Here is a 15092-nt window from a genome sequence, read left to right as displayed (position 1 = left end):
TTCATATATAAACATCACACTCATATATGCACACCCACAGTTCATATATAAACATCGCACTCATATATACACACCCGCAGTTCATATATAAACATCACACTCATATATACACCCCACAGTTCATATATAAACATCACACTCATATATACACACCCACAGTTCATATATAAACATCACACTGATATATACACACCCGCAGTTCATATATAAACATCACACTCATATATACACACCCACAGTTCATATATAAACATCACACTCATATATACACACCCACAGTTCATATATAAACATCGCACTCATATTCACACACCCACAGTTCATATATAAACATCACACTGATATATACACACCCACAGTTCATATATAAACATCGCACTCATATATACACCCCACAGTTCATATATAAACATCACACTCATATATACACACCCACAGTTCATATATAAACATCACACTCATATATACACACACACAGTTTATAACAGAACAGCGCACTCCTAATCCACACCCAATTTATATTTACCCAAAGTCCTGTTCTCAGCTCTCACCAAAGTCTGAACACTGAAAGTTGAACTGTTTTCCAGATACTGTCCGTCCTACTTTGTAATTTTAGCATCGGATTTTATGCAGACCGGCAAAGGGAGCGGAATAGCGGTCCTGGCGGTGAATGCTGCTTCGAACGGAAGTCTCGGTGTCCAGGAGCTGGCGGGGATTGGAAAGCTCTTGTGTCACACGAAGTGTCTGAAAGGCCCGGATACACATGAAGGTTATCAGTGCGGTGCCCACACCTCGTGCTGTAATGTTAGCGAGCCGGACATCAACTTAAAAGGCGGCTTGTTGCAAACACGTTGTGGTCACAGTTTCATTCTATACATAACTGATTGAAAATTATTCTGTGCTGATTCACCATAAACAATATTTTATTATGAAATTTGATTCTCAGTTCCCCAGTGTCAGAGGGAAAATTGCATAAATCCGAGCCAGGTAGGAGTCGAACCTACAATCTTCTGATCCGTAGTCAGACGCGTTATCCATTGCGCCACTGGCCCAGCCGATGACTGATCTGTTTTATTTCATTTTTCATTCAGAATCAACCCACAGATTGACACAGAGAGATGAACACAGCGAGAGATGCAGACAGTGTCGGTAAACACAGCGAAATAGACAAGAGATATAGAAATGTACCAAACGGCCTCAAACTCCACCAGACAGTGGCGGGTATCTGACAGGTATCAGTGAGAGGAGGTGGTGAAGTTGCAGTTTGATTTGGCTCCGTGGCTGAGCTGCTCAAAGAGCCCGTTTGGTCGGGGCCTTTTGTGATATTCATCCAATTTGTGAATTAAGCAACAAAATAACACAGAGCGGTATTTGTATTAGTTCCGGAGCCAACAAGGAAAGGATTCCAGATCTGCAGTATGTAAGTGTTCCTGCATTGTACAGGCGGACCTCTCATACAATGTGTCCGAAACACCTTTTGAGGATATTGCTCCAGAGGGCTGATTGTACAAACTTCTTCACTTCCAACCAGCAACCGAATCTCCATGAAGAGTTGCTGAGCGAAGCTGGTTTCGGAGCAGTTTTCGCTGTTCAGCTTTTGTAAAATTGGTTGAAACTCATTTTGAACACATCTGAGTATCAATGAGAAGGTCAGGCACAGGATTGTTGGGATGGAACCGTCTCTAACAATAAGCACAAAGTATAATTGATTATAAACTGAAAAAGCCAATCCAATCTCACAGTCTCTCTGTCACTTTCTCGGTGAGTGAACGTAAACCAACAGAAGAAGCTAAAACAAAGAACTGAGTAGTTTTGTTTGTTTCCTTTTCCTTCGGGCGAGTACAGTTGAAGAGAATGATTTCTGTTTCCTGCCGAACAAATAACTGGAATGAGCAGTGTATCTGGTTCCCATGGTACCCAGTGAAACATCCACGTTTATATCTCCCATTTACACTGATACCTTCCTTCCTCACTAATTATAGGAAACTTTTGGTCAGGTTCAATCACACTTCAGAAGTCCAGAAGCGCAAAGAAAGGTCGACACCTCATGGTGACGTAACCTACAGGCGAGGGAGGTTTGCAGGTTTACCTGGAGCTGTAAATATATAAACTCCTTCCAATGTACAAACTCCCCTCACCAACAGCAATTCAATTCTAACTGATCTGAGACTTTGGTCATTTATGGTGATTAGACTTTGTGGAGTTAAAGCAGCATTAAAATCCGTTGTGTGTTGTATACATAGCCGTTCAGTCAATATAAAACATTGTCATCCGACCCACCATGAGCAATGACACACGGGGTATGTTGGGTCACGGACAGTTCCGCCTCCAGCAGTTGTTCTCTCGGTCACACATCCGGCATCACCTCTCGGTCTCACACTTCAGAGTCACGCCTGAATATAAACACATTTCTGTTTCACACTTTAACCTGGAGGTCAACAAATCACAAGTCAAGAGGAAAGGAACAAACAAATCAAATATTTAAGAACGTTAACGGATAGAAAATTCACCATCAATGACTGAGGAAAAAATGAAGCAAACGGATCAAGATGAACAATTAACAAAAGGTAACAATTAAAGAAAGGAGAAGGGGAACTGATCATATCGCCCCAAATAGTTTTTGAAAAATCCTTTTGGTTTACATCTTAGTTTCTCCGTTAAGTTGGGGATGTACAACTAGAAATATTTTTCTTAACATCATAAAGACAATTAGAATACAACTTTCACAAAGTAGGGATTAATCTTACTTCTACGATAGCGTGTTATGTGTTTGTAAAATCTGCAATTGTTTTACCATTCTTTAAGTTTCGAGGGATGCTCTGAATATATGTTCTACATTGAAACGTAAGTGGATTAATACAATAAAATGCGGAAATTTTTTTATGAACATGAAGAGCTGCTTTTCCATCTTACAGATCGCGATATATTTATTTATGCAACTGTCATTTGTGAAATGATGGAATGTATTTATTTCTATATCTGTACCGGTAAGGAAATCTCCACTGGATCATTTCCAGGAACCAGTCAAGTACTTAAATTAGTTTGTCAAACCCAAAACTCCCGTTGGGATTTGCTGATTGAAAATTTAAATGGAAATCGAGACCATCACAAGGTATTGGAACAAATATACCCGCTGAGGTTTCGGGGTTGTTACTGATTTATTTCTATCACTGAGTAACCTATTTTAAACAGGGTGAAACTACAAATCTAATGATAAGAGTCTGGGTTGGAGAAGGAACAGATGAAAGTATCAAATTTAATTACACTGATTCCACAAACACTGCACACCACATCCCTTAAACATTGTTAACTGTTTCTACATAAAACTGGAGAGGGTGTAAATAGAAAGTAACAGAACAAAAAGCTCATTAATGCATCAAATTTAATTTTGATATTGTTGCACAAACACTGAACATCCCATCGCTAAAACACTGTCCCGATCTAAAATCAGTCGGCAGGACCCTGAGACACAGTGAAAATGCTGTGATTTCAACCTGGTTCAAAACACGCAGCCTTCTGATGTGGATTGTAAACAATTTTACAACACCAAGTTATAGTCCAGCAATTTTATTTTAAATTCACAAGCTTTCGGAGATTTTCTCCTTCCTCAGGCAAATGTTTCAAGATCTCCTTCAAGCCTACGCATTTATACATATTGAACAATAATACATGGTGTTTACAGACTGATGTGGAGTCAGACGCGACTGTTCTTGCACCAGGCCCACAACAAGCGGCTGGAGCCGGATCCATTGGAGGGCGATCGGTGCAGACTGCCGCCGCGGCTCTCGGAATGTGAAAGGCGGAAAGAGGAGCAGCCTGACCGCCTCAAACACAGCACAGGATCCCGCTCTCCTTCACGTTGCATAACTGACTCTGTGGCGCAATGGATAGCGTGTTGGACTTCTACTTAATAATCGGAGGGGACATTCAAAGGTTGTGGGGTCGAGTCCCACCAGAGTTGGATTTTAGTTCACGGATCAGGAGCTGGGAAGTGAACTTTTGCAGCAAAACCGCGCAAACTCTCTCAAGGAGGAGACTCAACATCTGCTCAGACCGAAAGTCAATCTGCTGGACTTCCGGCTCTGTCAGACTGAATGTTCCTTCAGACAGGTTTCTAACTGGACACATGCATCCTGCTGCCGTGCGAGCATTGGTGCTGGAGGGGTAGATTTCTTGCTTGCAGTAATTCTATTCCTGTAAAACTAGCTCCTGAAGTGCAGGTTGGAAAGTATCCTGGCTGAGCGGTCTAAGGCGCTGGTTTAAAGTTCCAGTTAAATCCCACGATTTTTGGATGGTTCAAAATCATAGTTTGTGTCTCCAAAACCACAGCCTCCCTCCTGTAAACAAGTAATACTGAACATCTCATCTGCTATTGCAACAGCGCAGTCCGGAGGAACCACATGGCAATACAAATAAGTAGATGCGTTTTGGAACAAACTAATTGTACCTTCAACTCCGGTCGAAATGTTCACAAGCAAAAGGATTGTTTGATCTCGGTGAGACTCGAATTAACAACCTCGGTATTTCCCGACCCTGTCCTGTCAGATAAGGACCGCGCACTGACCGATTGCGCCGCTGGAGTCCGGTCACTCTGATCACCTGTCCCGCTCTGCTGGAAAGAATCTTAAGGTGAGAGGCCCGAACCTGTGGAAACGTGTCCAGTCACTGTGATGAAAATAATATCTGCACTTCCACTTTCAGCTTCTTTCACATCCTCTGCTCCATCGCACGACAATCGGGTTTTCTGCGAACAGGTCAAAATGAACATTGTCAGAAATTCTCTCAATAGTGAGATTTGAACCGAGCGCCCACGCAGTGATTGGATTTATTGTCTTAAAGCAGTGAGCTCCGTTCACACAACGCCTCGCCAGTCTTTCACATTTTGTTTAATGCCCAAATAAATAAATTGGAGCTAATTGACCGCATTTACGCCGTGCTGGGGTTGTTCTCCTTCGAGCAGAGAAGGTTCAGAGGAGATTTGATAGAAGTGTTCAAAGTCATGGAGGGTTCAGATAAAGTTAATAAAGAGAAGCTGTTCCCATTGGCGGAAGTGTCGAGAACCAGAGGACACAGATTTGAGGTGATTGGCAAAAGAACCAAAGGCGACATGAGGAAAATCTTTTTTACGCAGCGAATGGTTATGATCTGGAATGCGCTGCCTGAAAGGGCGGTGGAAGCAGATTCAATCGTGGCTTTCAAAAAGGAATTTGATAAATACTTGAAGGGGAAAATGCAGGGCCACGGGGAAAGGGACGGGGAATGGGACCAATGGGATTGGTCTTACAAAAGGCAGGTAAGGGATTGATGGGTTGAATGGCCTCCTTCTGTGGTGTGTTCATTCTGTGATAAATATTATTTTACACACAGTGAACAGACCATCCCTGAAAGACTGCCCCGCGATAAAACAGTGACACTGAAACATTGCGAAAATGCAATGACCCCGACGTGATTCGAACACGCATCCTTCTGATCTGGAGTCAGACGCGCAACCGTTGCGCCACGAGGTCCACAGCGCCCACCTGGAGCCGGATCCATAGGAGGGAGATCGGTTCCGACCGCCACAGGGACTCGAAGAGGCGGAAGCAGCAGCAGCAACAGCGCAGGAGCCCCGCTCTCCAATCCAGCCGTTCCCAGCGGAGAGCTGCCAGTCCCGGCCTGAGCCCTGTCTGGGAGCCGCCTGCCATTCAGTCTTTACAGAACGGGACCGATCCAGTTTCAGCTCACACACAAGCTCAGGAATCCCACTCCTGACAGATTCATTGATTTAAACCTTGTTTAGATTCAGTGAATTGGGATTCAATTCAATCCTCATCTGTCCGCTGCTCTGTCAGTTCAGGACTTTATTTAAACCGACACTTGGAGCTCTGTTTCACAGGGTGCCGGCTGTTTCAGCATTTCTCAGTCCCATCACGAACACTTTTTGCTGCTAACTTCTGCTTAATACAAAGTTCCCAGGAACGAGGGAATTTCTCCTGGGTACTGAGTTCAAGTTGAGGAACAATAAACGTGCGATTACACTACTTGGTGTATTCTCTCGGCCACCAGCCAGTGGGACGGATATGGAGGAGCAAATTTGCAGGGAAATTACAGAGAGGTGCATAAGCCATAGAGTAGTGATAACAGGGGATTTCAACTATCCTCATATAGACTGGGATAACAATAATATAAGGCGCAAAGAAGGGGAAGAATTTTTGAAATGTGTTCAGGATAACTTTCTCGACCAGTACGTTTCTGGCCCACTGAGGAAGGAGGCATTGCTGGACTTGGTGCAAGGGAATGAGGCGGGCCAAGTGGAGCAAGTGTCAGTGGGGGAGCATTTAGGGAGCAGCGATCAGTATCAGAAGGATTAGAATAGCTATGGAAATGGACTCTGTCCACTCTAAAGTAAAAGTACTCAATTGGAGGAGGGTCAATTTCAGTGGGATGAGAACAGATCTGACCCCGGTAAATTGGAATTAAAGATTGTCAGGCAAAACTATAATTGGACAGTGGGCGGCGTTTAAAAAGATGATTCGGGTACAGACAAGGTACATTCCAACGAGGTAGAAAGGTGGGGCAACTAAAGCCAGAGCTCCCTGGATAGTAAGAGAGATAGAGAGTAAGATGAAGCGGGAAAAAGTGGCGTATGACAGGTGTCAGGTTGATAACACGAGTGCCAACCAGAGAGAATATAGAAAGTTCAGAGGGGAAGTGAAAAAGGAAATCAGAGGGGCAAAGAGAGAGCATAAGAATAGCGGAAAACATAAAAGGGAATCAAAAAGTCTTCTACAGACATGTTTACAGTAAACGTGTAGTAAGAGGAGGGGTGGGGCCGATTAGGGACCATAAAGGAGATCTACTCATGGAGGCAGTGGGCATGGCCTGAGGTACTAAATGAGTACTTCGCATTGTTCTTTACCAAGGAAGAAGATGCTGCCAGATTCTCGATATAGGAAGATATAGTTAAGATACTGGATGGGCTAAAAAATGAGAAAGAAGAGGTACTAGAAAGGCTTGCTGTACTTAATATAGATAAGTCAACTAGTCTGGATGGGATGCACCCGAGGATGCTGAGGGAAGAAAAGGGGGAAATTGGAGAGGTACTGGCAATAATCTTCCAGACATCCTAAGATATGGGGATGGTGCCAGAGGACTGGAGAATTGCAAAGGTTACAACCTTGTTCAAAAAAAGGGTGTAAAGATAAACCCAGCAACTATAGGCCAGTCAGTTTAACCTCGGTGATGGGGAAAGTTTTGGAAATGATAATCCGGGACAGAATTAACAGTCACTTGGACGAGTGTGGATTGATTAGGGAAAGCCAGCACGGATTTGTTAAAGGCAAATCGTGTTTAACCAACTTGATAGAGTTGGTTAATGAGGTAACAGAGAGGGTAGATGAGGTCAATGCAGTTGACGTGGTGTATATGGATTTTCAAAAAGCGTTTGATAATGTGCCACGTGGTAGGCTTGCTGTCAAGATTGCAGCCCATGGAATAATGGGGGCAATAGCAATATGGATGCAACACTAGCTAAATGACAGGAAACAGAGAGTTGTGGTGAATGGTTGTTTTTCGAACAGGAGGGAGGTGGGCAATGGTGTTCCATAGGGGTCGGTGCTGGGACCACTACTTTTCTTGATATATATTAATGACTTGGACTTGGGAGTAAAGGGTACAATATCAAAATTTGCAGATGACACAAAACTTGGAAGGGTAGAGAACAGTGAGGTGGATAGACTTGAAGAGGATATGGACACGCTGGTGGCATGGACGGACACTTGGCAGATGAAGTTCAACACGGAAAAATGCGAGGTGATGCATTTCGGTGGGAAAAACGAGGAGAGGCAATATAAACTAGAGGGCAGAATTCTAAAAGGGTTAGAGGAACAGAGGGATCTTGGGGTATATGTGCACAAATCGTTGAAAGTGGCAGGGCAGGTTGAGAAAGCGGTTTATAAAGCAGACGGGGTCCTGGCTTTATAAAGAGGGGCATAGAGTAGAAAAGCATGGAAGTCATGATGAACCTTCATAAAACACTATTTCGGCCACAAATGAAGTATTGTGTCCAGTTCTGGGCAGTGCACTTTTGGAAGGATGTGAAGGCCTTGAGAGGGTGCAGAGGAGATTTACTGGAATGATTCCAGGGGTGAGGGACTTAAATTACATGGATAGACTGAAGACGCTGGGATTGTTCACCTTGGAACTGAGAAGGCTGAGAGGAGATTTGATGGAGATATTCAAAATCATGAAGGGCCCAGACAGAGTCGATAGAGTGAAACTGTTCCCATTGGCGGAAGGGACATGAACCAAAGGGCATAGATTTAAGGTGATTGGTAAAAGAACCAAAGGTGACATGAGTAAAAACTTCTTTACACAGCGAGTGGTTGGAATCTTTGATTTTTGTGCTTTGCATGTGATGAAATTTCATTATTTTACAGACTGTATCTTAAGAGTGGGGTTAAAAGTTCAGTGTTTTTGACGCCAGGAATCTGGTGCAGCCGTTGTTAAATTTATCAAAGCAGGCAATTGTCGCCATTTATCACAAGAACGCCCTAACTGGTTATGCGATCAAGATGAAAGTAACGCAACGAGGGACAATTGATACAACACGAAAGGCATCGGGCTATGACAAAAATCCCCACCGTTTTGCTTTTCCAACATAAAGCGTGCGCCATTTATTCTCTGAACATAGAAACAGTCTGGTCTCGCTCACTACAGAAATCTCCATGTCACAGCGAATTCGCCTTTCAGGATCTTGTCTGTCAAGATGAATTGTGATTTCCGTGAAGCCAATGTTCCATTCCTTTATAAGTTTCATGTGCCTGCTCTCCGATCACAAGGTTTTTTTTAGTCCACAGGGTAAATGGTGGAATATCAGCCCTGCTCAGCCGGCAATGATCACGGTACATTTTCTTGCAGACAAAACACACATTGAAACCCTGGAACATTGAGGCAATGAATCCTGAGGAAAAATAAAATAAGGGCTCGAATCAATCTAACCAATAGCACCACCGAGACAAGTGAAGAGGTCACCTGCGAAACCAGTAATTCACTGAGCTAAACCTTGAGGCTGCAGCGACCAATAAACAGCTGTCTACTGTCAGTTTACTTTTCCAAAATGAATGGTTGAAACTTGCAGGAGTGAAAATCCAACGAGCCGGTCTTCACTCTTAAACCAGCAACTGTGAAGTTAAGAGAAACGTGCCAGAGAAATACTCGATTTCAGCGCGGTGTCACTGGGCCAGAGTAAAGCTCAGTTAATATGATCGCCGAGTGGTGAGAGGGTGGATTTGGAATTCCTGAGCGACCGCACTGCACATTTTCCAGATCTGCTTGGAGCACCAATCCCTTCAATTCATCACTTACAGGGACAATTCGATTCTCGGTTTCTTTTCCCTGAACTTGACGAGATCTTAAAAATTGAAAGCGACCAATATCAGAGCGAACTTCGTCACCGACATGCTCACAGATACAGAGCGGCCACACTCTGCTTCAGTGAGATGAAAACCCAGAGCGGTTTCAAGGTCGAATGTAATTGTAAGCAAAGCTCGTTCAATGAAAGTGCAGGTCATTGAGGTGCCTTTGAAGTCCTGATTGTTTGAACTGAAATTCTTCCGAAAGCGCTTGAGATTCAGGTGGAGTGAATTGGGGATTTATTTTTCCTCTTTGCAAAGTTTGAACCGCACGTCAAGATCAAAAGACTAGGGTGAAATTAGGGCGTCTCCAGGGTATGACCCTCGAATCGAGAATTATCCCCCGACCTCAATGAGCCCAGAAACAAGAACGTGTCATGGACACATTCTATGAGAGGGCTGACTGTTTCATGAAAAGGCATTTTTGAAGAGACTTCCTGATCAGTTCTGTGTTGGCTCCTGAACAAAACACAAACACCGCACTGTGCGTTTTTCCGTCTAAAATTCACGAAACACCACGAATTAAACAAAGATACCGCTGGGAGTTGGACCCAAGATCTCTTGTTTACTGAACAAGCGCTTAACCAACTAAGCCACGGAGCCAAGTCATGGTCCGGTTTCCCACCTCCTCTCATTAATATCTATCAGCTACACATCACATTCTGTTGTGGGTTCAGACTGTTTGATCTTTGTCTATTTCACTTGCCAGTTTCCCTGTGAATCCCGATACTGACTGCGTTTCAGGCTGTGTTTATCTTTCTGTGTCCATCAGTGCTTTGATGGACGAATGAATATTTGTGCTTGTGTTTGTTACTTTAAATAAATTCGGGATGGACAATTCTCGCTCTGACACTGAAGAACTAATTGAGCAAATTTCACAGTGAAGAGTTGTTTATTGTGGTGCTGAAACGAAAAAAAAATCGTAAAAGGTGCAAAGAGGGAAAACGAGAAAAACTAGTGAGTGAAATTAAGGACAACTTTCAAGGTTTTTACACGTACATTAAGAGAAAGAAGGGTGACTAAGAGTAATGTGGGCCCCTTAAAGACAAATGGAGGTGATATTGTAATTGAAAAATCAGGAAATAGCAGCCTTTTTTGACACTCACAGAAAAGCATGAGGATAATGTACCAGAGACACGAGGAAAACTGAAAATAAATCAAGGGGATTCAGTGTAAGTAAAATAATGGTATTGGAGAAAACAATTAGACTAAAGACAAACAAATCTCCAGGACCTGATGTTTACCATCCCAGGGGACGAAGGGGAACAGGTGAGGAAATTGTACATGCTTTTGTCATGATCGTTCAAAACTCTCTTGATTCAGGAATAATTCCATGGATTGAAAAATTTCAAATGTCATTCCATTAATTAGGAAGGGTAGGAGAGATAAAACAGGAAATTATAGACCTATTAGTCTGACGTCTGTTGTGGGGAAGTTGCCAGAATCTGTTATTAGGGAAAGAATGACTGAGCACTTGGATAAACATGAATTGATCAGAGAGAGTCAGCATGGATTTGTAAAGTGTAAGTCAAGTCCAACGAAACTTTTTGAAGATGTAACTAACGTGGTAAATAATGGAGTGTCTATGGGGGTTATGTGTATATTGACTTCCAGAGGCATTCGTTAAGGTTTAGCATCAGAGACTGTTAACAGAAATGAGAACATGTGGAATTCAAAGCAACCCATTGACATGGGGAGGGAGTTGGTTTGGAGGTAGGAGACAGAGAGTAGGGTTAATGGGTATGTACTCAAATTGACAGGATTTGATTAGTGGTGTCCCCCAGGGATCTGTATAAATGAGGCAGATAAAGGAATAGAGAGCGGTATATCCAGGTTTGTCGACGACACCAAGTTTGGGTGCACAGTGAGTAGTGTAGATGGGAGCGTAAAGTTACAAAGGGAAATTGATAGATTCAGTGAGTTGGTAAAACTGTGTCAGATGGAGCTTACATAGAATTACATCGAATGTACATCACAGAAACAGGCAATTCGGCCCAACTAGACCATACCGGTGTTTATGCTGCAGACGAGCCTCCTCCAACCCCTCTTCATCTAACCCTATGAGCAAACCCGAATATTCCATTCTCCTCCATGTGTTTATCTCGCTTCCCTGTAAATGCATCCATGCGATTCGCCTTAACTACTCCGTGTGGGAGAGAGCTGCACATTCTAACGACTCTCTGGATAAATATGTTTCTCTTGAATGCCAGATTGGATTTATTGATGACTATTATATTCATGGCCCTAAGTTCTGACGTCCCCACTCCCAACAGTACAAACACCTTATCTACATCTGACCTATCAAACCCTTGCATAATCTTAAAGTCCTGTATCAGGTCAGCCTCAGCTTTCTCTTTTCGATACAAAAGAGCCCCAGACTGTTCAAAGTTTCAATCTGGGGAAATGTGAGGCCATCCACTTTGGCCCGAAGCAAGATAAATCAGAGTATTTTCAAAATGGTGAGAAGCCAGGAACTGTGGGTGAGCAGAGATACTTCGGGAAATCACGAAGAGTTGGCAGAGAGGTGCAAAAAATAATTAAAATGGCTAATGGAATATCGGCCTTTATCTCAAGGGAACTGGAATTCAAAAGGGTGGAAGTTATGTTAGAATTCTATAAACTCTGCTAAGGCCACATTCAGAGTACGGCATTCAGTCCTGGGCACCAGACCTCAGGAAGGATATATTGGCCTTGCAGGAGGTGCAGCGCAGAAAGACCAGAATGATACCGGGGCTAAAATGGTTACATTATGAGGGCACGTTGCGTGGACAAGGTTTGTATTTCCTCGTGTATAGAGGATTAAGTGGTGATGTAATTCAGGTGTTGAAGGTGATTCAATGATCCAATGGTGGGTGTGTGAGTTGGTGCTGAATCGGTCCCCTTCAGTGAAGAGAGGGTCAGCGGGCGCCTGACAGACACGGCTCGGAACGGGACTCGCTTCTCTCCGGCGGCAGCGGCTGGTTTAGAGAGATCTCTCTGTCTGCTGCTGTTACTCCGCCTCCCGCACTCTGGGAGAACCGCGGAGGTCGGTCCTCATTTTTCTCTTATGGATCCGGCTCCATCCGTTTACTGTTGACGGGAGTGCGTCTGATAACAAGTCAGTCAGAAGCGGGTGCAAATCACAACATAGGCACAGGCCCAAGGACTGGGGACTGGTTTGATATTGGGTCCTTTTTAAGGGACCGGCTGTAGAATGTTTGTATAATAATAATGATCAGAATTAACTTTGATACAATGAAGGTTTCTTCAGTTATTTCCCATTTCCACCCTCACCAGTTTTATACAGTAACAGGTAACAATGTTTGAGGGATGTGATGTCCAGTGTTGGTGGAATCAGTGTAATTTAACTTGATACATTGAAGAATCTCTTGTCTATCCCAGGCTCTTACCTTAGGTTTAGACCCTCACCTTGTTTAAAATTGGTCACTCACTGATATAAATAAACCAGTAACAATCCCGAAACCTCAGCGGGGATATTTGTTCCGATACTTCGTGACGGTCCCAATTTCCACTGAAATTCTCAATCAGCAAATCCCAGAGGCTGTTTCGGGTTTGACAAACTGTGAAACAGATTATTTTAAAAGCCGGAAAGAGGGAAAAACTGGTGGTTGATATGAAGTGTGATACATTATCTCTTTCTGTTTCAGATTTACAATTTCTCTTTGTGTGTTACTGACAGGAGAGGCTATAACGGAGCCCAGTGACTGGGTCACGAGCTGCACTGAGTCATTGGCCTGTGTTACAGACCAGCTCGTTGGACCTGCTCATTTCGTGAACGCGCTGGTGTCTCAGCACGTGTGATGACTGAGTGAATCCCTTCCCACACACTGAGCAGGTGAACGGCCTCTCCGCAGTGTGAGTGCGTTGGTGTGACAGCAGATTACTTTTGCTTTTAAACCTCTTCTCAGTCAGAACATTTAAAAGGTCTCTCATTGGAGTGAACTCGTTGGTGTCTCAGCACGTGTGATGACCGAGTGAATCTCTTCCCACACACGGAGCAGGTGAACGGCCTCTCCCCAGTGTGAACTCGCTGGTGTCTCAGCAGGATGGATGACTGAGTGAATCTCTTCCCACACACGGTGCAGATGAACGGCCTCTCCCCAGTGTGGGTGCGTTGGTGTCTCAGCAGTTCAATTTTGCTGTTAAACCTCTTCTCACAGTCAGAACATTTAAAAGGTCTCTCATTAGTGTGAACTCGCTGGTGTGTCAGGAGGTGAGATGACCGAGTGAATCCCTTCCCACACACAGAGCAGATGAACGGTCTCTCCCCAGTGTGAGTGCGTTGGTGTGTCAGCAGTTCAATTTTGCTTTTAAACCTCTTCTCACAGTCAGAACATTTAAAAGGCCTCTCCCCAGTGTGAACTCGCTGGTGTGTCAACAGGGTGGATGATTGAGTGAATCCCTTTCCACACTCGGAGCAGGTGAACGGTCTCTCCCCAGTGTGGGTACATTGGTGTGTCTGCAGATTCCTTTTGCATTTAAAACTTTTCTCACAGTCAGAACATTTAAAAGGTCTCTCCCCAGTGTGAACTCGCTGGTGTGTCAACAGGATGGATGATTGAGTGAATCCCTTCCCACACACGGAGCAGGTGAACGACCTCTCCGCAGTGTGAGTGCGTTGGTGTGACATCAGATTACTTTTGCTTTTAAACCTCTTCTCACAGTCAGAACATTTAAAAGGTCTCTCATCAGAGTGAGCTCGCTGGTGTGTCAGGAGGTTGGATGACCGAGTGAATCCCTTCCCACACACGGAGCAGGAGAACGGCCTCTCCCCCGTGTGACGGCGTCGATGAGTTTCCAGCTCTGAAGGGGAAATGAATCCCTTCCCACAATCCCCACTTTTCCACGGTTTCTCCATGGTCCGGGTGACCTTGTGTCTCTCCAGGTTGGACGATCAGTTGAAGCCTCGTCCACACACAGAACACGTGTACGGTTTCTCCCCGCTGTGAATGGTGCGATGTTTTTTCTGGCTGTGTTATTGGGGAAAGCTCTTTCCACAGTCAGTGCACTGGAACACTCTCACTCGGGTGTGTGTGTCTCGGTGCTTTTCCACTCACACTGATGTTTGAAATCTTCTCCCACAGACAGAACAGACAAACATTTCTCCTTCCACATTCAAAGGCCGATGATATTCAGGTCCTGATGAATCCAGTGACTCTGTCAGATCTTGACGTGATCTTTGGTTTGAGTTTCCCTCTGTAAATCCTCCCCTGTAAAAGGAGTTTATAAAAGTTATCACTGTAATTACAGGATAGAAATTCAGATCAGATAACTCTACTTTCTATGGAACACTATTTCCTCTCTCATTACTCAAAGCTGTAAATCCCCGTCCCACACACTCTCCCACCTCACTGTGCTGAAATCCAAATCCATCGCATCATCTTTCAGTGGCCCTAAACCATAAGTGAAAGGGTGTGAGAGAGTGTGAGTGAGTGTGAGAGTGTGAGTACAGCAGTGGGCTCGGTGTGGAGAATGAAGTGGGGCAGGTGGAGCATCTTTCAGTGGGGCAGCAGTGATCATAATCTCATTAGGTTTAGAACAGTTATGGAAAAGGACAGGGGACAGTCAAATGTGAAAATTCTTAACTGGAGGAGGGCTAATTCCAGTGAGTTAAAAAGGGATCTTGTCCAGGTGGATTGGTATCAAAAATTGTCAGGCAGAACAGTAATTGAACAGTGGGAGGCCTTCAAGGAGGAGTTG

General features: G+C 44.1%; 1 long non-coding RNA gene, 2 other non-coding genes and 1 pseudogene across 3 annotated transcripts; all 4 read right to left on the bottom strand.

Moving 5' to 3' along the window:
• Window positions 1–979: 979 nt before the first annotated feature.
• Window positions 980–1052, bottom strand: trnar-acg (transfer RNA arginine (anticodon ACG)). Its single transcript has one exon. It is a non-coding gene; the product is annotated as a tRNA-Arg (tRNA).
• A 4383-nt stretch (window positions 1053–5435) lies between these two features.
• On the bottom strand, window positions 5436–5507 carry trnaw-cca (transfer RNA tryptophan (anticodon CCA)). The gene has a single exon. It is a non-coding gene; the product is annotated as a tRNA-Trp (tRNA).
• Window positions 5508–8360: 2853 nt separating this feature from the next.
• LOC137310792 (uncharacterized) lies at window positions 8361–12879 on the bottom strand. Its single transcript, XR_010960207.1, has 2 exons — window positions 12824–12879; window positions 8361–8941 (listed from the first exon to the last, which is right to left on the bottom strand). It is a non-coding gene; the product is annotated as an uncharacterized lncRNA (long non-coding RNA).
• Window positions 12880–13169: 290 nt separating this feature from the next.
• LOC137310787 (zinc finger protein 774-like) lies at window positions 13170–14250 on the bottom strand (annotated as a pseudogene).
• Between the last annotated feature and the right edge of the window lie 842 nt (window positions 14251–15092).

Source organism: Heptranchias perlo, unplaced genomic scaffold (genome assembly GCF_035084215.1).
Source record: "Heptranchias perlo isolate sHepPer1 unplaced genomic scaffold, sHepPer1.hap1 HAP1_SCAFFOLD_275, whole genome shotgun sequence".
Taxonomy (NCBI): Eukaryota; Metazoa; Chordata; class Chondrichthyes; order Hexanchiformes; family Hexanchidae; genus Heptranchias; species Heptranchias perlo.
The sequence above is the reverse complement of the archived record's forward strand: the minus strand, read 5'-3'. Positions and strand labels throughout refer to the sequence as shown.